Here is a 7,453-nt window from a genome sequence, read left to right as displayed (position 1 = left end):
GATAGCCACTTTTTTTTCAAGGAGAAGGACATCAAGGGTGATCTGGAATGGAAGACCTAATCTTGGGAGCAGATGTGATGGAATTAAGAGAAAGGAATAGAGAATCCTTACAGAGAACTGGAAGAGAAGAAATGTAGTTGAGGTAATTGTGAAAGTTGGGAGGTTTAAATGCTCCATTTTTAAAGATTTGAGCAAGCAGATTTCTTGCCTGAGAATGAAGCTCAACATCTTTATTCTCACATTTCAGTTGCTCTTCAAATACTTCAATTCGCTTGGTGTCATATTCGTCAAGGTGTGAAGACATGTAGCCAAAGTAGCTGTGGATGTTGGTGGATTCGTAGACGATGCCTGTTGAGAATGTTAAGAATTAACAACCCTTTTAACCCTTTTAATCTGAAGGGACTTAGTTAGCACCAATGAAGGAACAGCAATGGAAAACTCACCATAATAGTTCAAAATAATAGTTTTATTAAACTATTAATGACATAACATTTCTTACTTATTTCTAAAGTTAACTCTAAATTTAACCCCACTATGTGGATACGTAAGTGTGTATGTGTAATAAAGTCCCACTCTATAAAGTCAATTTTAAAACTTCAGCATCATTTTAGTCTTGCTTGAAGGTCTTAATTTTCAAAACAATCATAAAGTGTATTATAACATTATATCTTCAGGCCTCTTTAAACTCACAATTCTTTTGAATAGGATAATACAAGTTCTGTCTTTCCAGGATTTCAAATCTTCTTCTTTAAATAAAGACTTTGGAATCTGTGTTCCCAAATGAAACTGCCCTATTTATCTTAAAGAGACAGTAAAAAAAATAGGCTTCTTTTTTGAAATCTACTTATTCTTTGTCCCCCTTTTCTGAGAAGTAAAACATGACTGCACCTATTCTGGATACTGTAATTCAACCCTGTCTTATCCAAGGTTCCAGCTTCTTGATTTGTGTAAACTGATCCAAATTTTCAGAATTTAATAATATATTTCTCCAAATCATGTGACATTACATCATTAATGAGGTCAGTCCCAATTCTTGGAAACCATATGGCCACATACTGGAATCCTTAACAGTTATAGTTTCATTTCTGCAAAACCTCTTGTCTGATCTCATCTCTGTTAAAGAGGCTTAATTAGTTTTCAGAACCACACCTGGCACTTGAGTTTCAACTAAGAACACATGTCGACTCCAAAATGTAACCTGTGACCTGTGTGTGCAACCCTGTAACCAACGCACAACTAACCTAAGACATATTTATAAGAAATATAGTTTAACATTAACCTAAATATTAATATTAGCACAGATCCATTACAAGAGGTTGTCTTCCGAGATGGAGACAGAGAGATTGAGGCAGAGGAGAGTGTTGCTAGAGATGGACCAAGTGAGTTTGAAGTCGGGTGGAAGTTGGAAACAAAATGGATAACGGCAATGACCTCATCATGGGTACATGAGATAGCACCAATGTAGTTGTTGATGTAGTGGAGGAAGAGTTGAGGAACCTCGCCTATGTAGGCTTGTAACATAGATTGCTCCATGTAGCCAACAAAAAGGCAGGTATACCTGAGGCCCATGCTGGTATCCATGGCTATTAAAATGGGATGAGTTAAAGGAGAGGTTATTGAGGGTGGGATCATGTTCTGCAGCTAGAGAGGGTGCTGGTGGAGCAGACTGGTTGAGTCTGTTGTTGAAATAGAAACAAAGGGCTTGGAGGCCTTCAGTATTAGGGACATGGGTGTCTCATGATTGGATGTCTATGGTAAATATAAGGCAGTCAAGATCAGGAAGCTAGAAGTTTGGAGGGCATGTGAAGAATCATGGATGTAAGTGGGATAGAACTTCATTGGGGGGAATAACATGTAGGTGAAAATAGGTGAACACATGTTTGGTGGGGCAAGAGAACATAGAAATGAATGATCTGCCAGGACAATTGTGTTTGTGGATCTTGGGAAGTAAGTGACCGGAATTGATGAGTTCAAAGATAATGCATGTGTAGTGAGCTGCCGTACAGCTGCCCCATTCTGTGATTGTGCCCGAGGCTCCTCCCTCTTGACCCTGTATAAAGGCTCCAACACCATAACACGTCCCCAGGAAGCCTGGGTCACAGCCCAAGACGACCTTCAAATTTATTGTAAATAAAAGGATATAGTTCTGTAATTCTGGTCTTTTGAGTTATTGATAGCGCATCAGCGTGAAACAGTGGTTTGATGAATTTTAGATGTCTGTCTATTTAATCTGCCGTTACCCTCTGTTATTTTAAACAATTACCAATGGATACTGTACCATGGTGGCCCATTTACTGCACCAGTAATCCGCAAAGTGAAATCAATGAACAGAAAGTTGAAGTTCAAATCCCACCACATTAAGAGAGGAAATTAAATCAACTGAAAAATTTCTGGAAATTTAGCCTATTTGTTAACGAGAGATTTATACCTATTCAGTGAACTATGATTGCAGTAAAAACATAGAAAGACAGGAGGAACTCAGAATGCCTGGCAGCGTCCATAGGAAGTAAAGATACAGTATATGAGACATTTTGGGCCTGAGTCCTTAAAGGTATGTAAGAAGCAGGCAGCGACTGAATAAAAGGCTGGGGAGGGAGGAATGGGCAAGGGGCGGAGTGCAGACCAACAGAAAAGAGATGTTAATTGGATATGGACTTGACAGGAGAAGGGAAAGTTAAGAATTGACGGCGGAGGGAGGTCTTGAGCCTCTGTTGAAGCAGAGCTAAGGGAAAGGAGGCAGAGAGAAATGTCAGTTGTATATATTTACCTCCCTTCCAGAGAGACTGAATCAAGTCAAGTTTACTGTCATCTAATTGTACATGTACAACTCGACCAAACAACGATCTCTGTCCTCAGTGCAAAAACCTGCAGACACCCAACCAGACATAACAGACAAAAAGACAAATAATACATATGCAAGACAAATCGTGGTTATCCCTTGAGGTCGAGAATGATGGCCTTTGTTCCGTTGATCCACAGAGCGAAGTGGCCTATGCATGAATTTGTTTAACGTGTACTTGATGTTGCCCTCCAAGAAGCACACAATACTTCACAAATCAACCAACTAATTCCAATGGCATGGAAACCACGACGATTGGACCTGATGGATTTATTGCAGTCTTCGTCCACCTTTACAACTGCTGAGTTCAGATTAACTTCATTCACCTGTTCCACCATTGAGGACTTGGTTGGATTGTTCTTTGTCAGGGACCTCACCCTCAACCTTACCACCATGGGTAACCCTACCAGGAGCATAGCTCCAGACGGCATCACTCTCGGGATCACAGGACCACACAAGGTGACAATCCACGGAGAAGCAGGACAAGTATCATATCTAAAAATATAAATAAATAAATGTTGATTTGTACAAATGAGAGTCTCGGATGGTTAGTGTGAGCAGTTCCTTTGGTCGTTCAGCATCCTCACCGCCGGTGGGAAGAAGCTGCTCCTCAGCCTGGGGGTGCTGGCTCTGATACTCCTGTATCTCTTCTCAGACAGAAGCAGCTGAAAGATGCTGTGTACAAGGTTGAAGGGATCCTTAATGATTTTGCACGCCCTCTTCAGACAACAAACTCAGGAGATCATGTCAATAGGGGGGAGGGAGACTCTAGTGAACCTCTCTTCACTCTTAGAGTCCTGTGGATTGACCCTTGATCCATTTCTCTGCACCAAATTGTAATGAAGCCAGCCAGGATTTTCTCGACAGAGCTCCAATACAAGGCTGAAATAATGTTAGCTGGTAGCATTGACTGATTCAGTCTTCTCAGGAAGTACAGATGCTGTTGTACCTTCCTGACAAGTAAGGAGATGGATGGTCTTCACTCTCTCTGCTACAGAGTTGTGGTGTATAGTGGAGGGTGGTTGTCCCTGATCCTCCTGAGATCTAAATCATTTCCTTCATCTTGTCCATTTTGAGATTCAAAATTGTTACTCGTGCACCAGTACCAGGATGTTGAGGAATAGCTTATTTCTATGGGCTGTGAGAATGCTGAGTGACCAAAGCAACTGCTCACTCTTCACTATCTGAGACTGTCATATTCATGAAACATTTATTTATAAATATTTGTCCTGCATATGTATTGTTTGTTTTTATGTGTGCCATGTCTGGTTGCATGTCTGCATGTTTGCACCAAGGACTGGCAACTGAGTCGGGTTGTACTTGTGCAATCACATGACAATTAACTTGACTTAACCTCCTATAAACACTGAGGGAGCAGTTGAGTTCTGCCAGCACATCTCGGCATTTGTACCTGTTCATCCCAGGCATCACTTCAGAAAATTTTCGAGTACCACTAGCATTCACTACAATCCCAGCATCTGCAGGCTTTCATGTTTCACTACAAACATCTTCCTTCACGAGGGATCCAGAACAGCAGGGTTTGATCTAAGAATATGAATCAAACCAGAAAAAGTCTAATCCAAGCAAAATCCAAAGGAAGTCAACTTATAACAATACAATTGATATATCTGTCAGGGAAGAGACTGTGAAGGAAAGTTAAGAAGAATAAACATTAACAGAAGATTAAGATTTTGCAAATAAACCTGGAAAGACTTATTAAATGACAGAGTGTGCTTGATGCCTGAAATTGCCCTTTTCTTTGTTTGCTGGTTTCCATCAACTATTGAGAAAAAAATTGACATCTGGCCTTTTGTTGTTGCATTGAAGATTGAGAGATTACAAATATTTCCCGTATTAATGAATTGTCAATTGATCAGTCCCTTTTCTCTTAGAGGACTAATGAAACAATAGGACTGTCTGAACACAAGTTATCCGCATTGACAGTTGTTACATTTTCCATCATTACATGATCTTGATTGATGTGTCTCTTGGCTGGTTTGCATAAAACAGTTATTTGTAAATTTTCTCCACAATTGTCTTTGTTCTGATACCGAAGGCATTAACTCCTTATTAGACATGGTTGCTCTTGTGTTAATTGCCATCTGTCTTCCCCAGACAAGACACATTTTGTACATTTCACTCTTACTGCGGTTGTGGAGTCATACAGTATGGAACAGGCCCTTCAGCCCAACTAACTGAGTTGGCATTCTTTTATATCCATGTGGCCGAGATCTTCCTGAGCCCTCCCCATCCATGTATCTGACCAAATAGCTTTGGAATATTCCAATTTTAGCTGACATCCTTAAGCCTTGCCTAACAATAGAGGTTTGCATACCAGTATCAGGAGGGAAAAAAAAGCTCTGGACAATTCCTGAGTTGACATCAAACATCTTAAGTTACATTAAAAAAACAGACATAATTCTTGGCGAGATTGACAGGATAGACATCAGGAGATTACTCTCTCTCGCTGGAGAGTTCAGGACAAACTTCAAGATAATGGATCAGCCACAGCCATTTACGACTGAGATGAAGAAAAATATCTTTGCATAGAAGGTTGTGAATCTTAGTCATTCCTTACCTCTGTGGGGTTGGCAGCTCAGCCATTTAGTGCAGTCATGAAACTGATAGATTTTTGAAATTAAGTAAATTAGAGAATATATGGATCGAGTGTAATAATGAATACGGCACTCTACTGCTGTATGCAAACCTCTGTGAATGTGAAATGATTTCAATAGCTCCTGTAGAGAATTTGAACTCAAACCAAACAGAAGGTATCTCTGAGAGTGAAGGGGGAAAAATACTAGAAATCCAACAGCAGAAATGAAAACCAAGAGACCATATGCCCCTTTAGTCTTCAGCGTCAATCAATATCTTGTCCAATGCAATACATTCTCTGGTCTAGCCTGTATGTGATCCCACCAATCGGGAGATCCTGCAGTAAGTGTGGGCATTGTGGTGTCGATGATGTTTTGTAATTGAATAAATGTTTTAAGAAAATGCTTTTTTAAAATCTCTCAAGGTTGCCTATTGCCTCTGTTTCTTGTGGTGTTCATGTTTGAAAGGGGGAGATTCAAACTAGAGGGCATGGTTTAAGATTGAAGGAGGGAAATTATAATGGGAACATGAGGGGAAATTTCTTTACGCAGAGGGCGGTGGGGATGTGGAATGAGCTTCCGGCAGACGTGGTCGAGGCGGGATCAGTGGTTACACTTAAGGAAAGACTGGATCGTTACATGGATAGGAGGGGACTAGAGAGGTATGGACCGGGTGCTGGTCAGTGGGACTAGGAGGGTGGGGATTTGCTACAGCATGGACTAGTAGGGCCGAACTGGCCTGTTCTGTGCTGTAAGTGGTTATATGGTTATATGGTTATATGTTGGAACAGCTGGTAAAACCATTCACTAAGTAAAATCATTGAAATTTGGGGAAATTACTGCCCACAAACAATTGGAGTTGTGGAGACATAGAGCATTGCAGCATTAAAACAGGCCCACAGACCTAGCTTGTCCGTGCCCTCCTACATTAGACCCATGCTGCATTCAGCCCACGCTCCTCCCCCTTCTGCGTTATTATCTGAGTGTTTCTTAAAGGAAGCAAACTTACTGCCCCTATGACTTTGTCAGGCTGCTCGTTCCTGTTATAGACCCTGGACAGCTTTATTTTTGGACCAGGGAGAGGACTGAATATGCAATGGGAGACAGAGGAGCACGGTAGGAAGAGCTGAAGCAGCGTGCTGAGAAAGCGAACAGCTGCTTGGAGCTCAAGAGTCACGCGCTGGGAGAATTGACAGCTGTCAGGAGCATGAGAGCCCCATGCTGATGCCGGTGGGCTCGTGGAGAGCGCGCCTGCTGTTGGCATCTCCTTTTTGCTAATCAGGAGAGCTGAAGGCATGCACTGGGGCAGTTGAAGAGCCCAGCATGCTGAGTTTGAACAGTTAGTCATACAACAGTTAGTGGGAGGGCAGTTAGTCAGACGGTCAGTATGTGTTTGAGTGCCTGGCAGCTTCAGCAGGCAGGAGGCTGAGTGGCTTCGCTCATGGGTGCCAACACTGGCGTAAGGAACTGTTTGCCTATGTGCTCACCCAGCAGCTTCACTTAGAAGAAAGGAGACTGAGCTGCTTTGTTTGTAGGTGGCAGCACTGTTGTCCTGACAGCAGTTTGTGACTCTCTTGACTCCCGGTGGGGGAGGGGGTGCGGGTGTGTGTGTGGCAGAAGTCACTTGACAACCCAAGACAGGGTTTTAGAGGAGAAGACTCGTGTGACAAGGTCATTTGGCAACCCTTATAAAAAAGGCTTCTGAGGCGCAGACCTAGTGTTAGTGATTAGGAGGTCACTGTGAAAATTCCCTTTGTGAAGAAATTAAAGGTGGTCATTATCACATTAGAAAACTCAGGAAAGTCTCTCAAATTCCCCTGCCAAGGTAATAAATCTGCAGTGAAAACAATCATCTCTCACCACGTCCAACTAAAAGGCCTGTTCTCAACTAAACTAACAAATCAATCCCTGGAGACCAGATTGTGTGGATGTTCTTTTGACTGAAATGCCGTGACTGACTTGAAGTTTTGTTTTGGGAATTTTATTTTGCACATTTTGGGCTTGGACTGGAATGGTCTGG

General features: G+C 41.9%; 1 long non-coding RNA gene across 1 annotated transcript; it reads right to left on the bottom strand.

The window, feature by feature from the left end:
• Positions 1–214: 214 nt before the first annotated feature.
• LOC138752817 (uncharacterized) lies at positions 215–6,969 on the bottom strand. The gene is made up of 3 exons (XR_011350971.1): positions 6,921–6,969; positions 4,251–4,384; positions 215–348 (listed from the first exon to the last, which is right to left on the bottom strand). It is a non-coding gene; the product is annotated as an uncharacterized lncRNA (long non-coding RNA).
• Between the last annotated feature and the right edge of the window lie 484 nt (positions 6,970–7,453).

Source organism: Narcine bancroftii, chromosome 2, assembly GCF_036971445.1.
Source record: "Narcine bancroftii isolate sNarBan1 chromosome 2, sNarBan1.hap1, whole genome shotgun sequence".
NCBI lineage: Eukaryota > Metazoa > Chordata > Chondrichthyes > Torpediniformes > Narcinidae > Narcine > Narcine bancroftii.
Note: the sequence above shows the minus strand (reverse complement) of the source record. Positions and strands in the feature narration are given on the sequence as shown.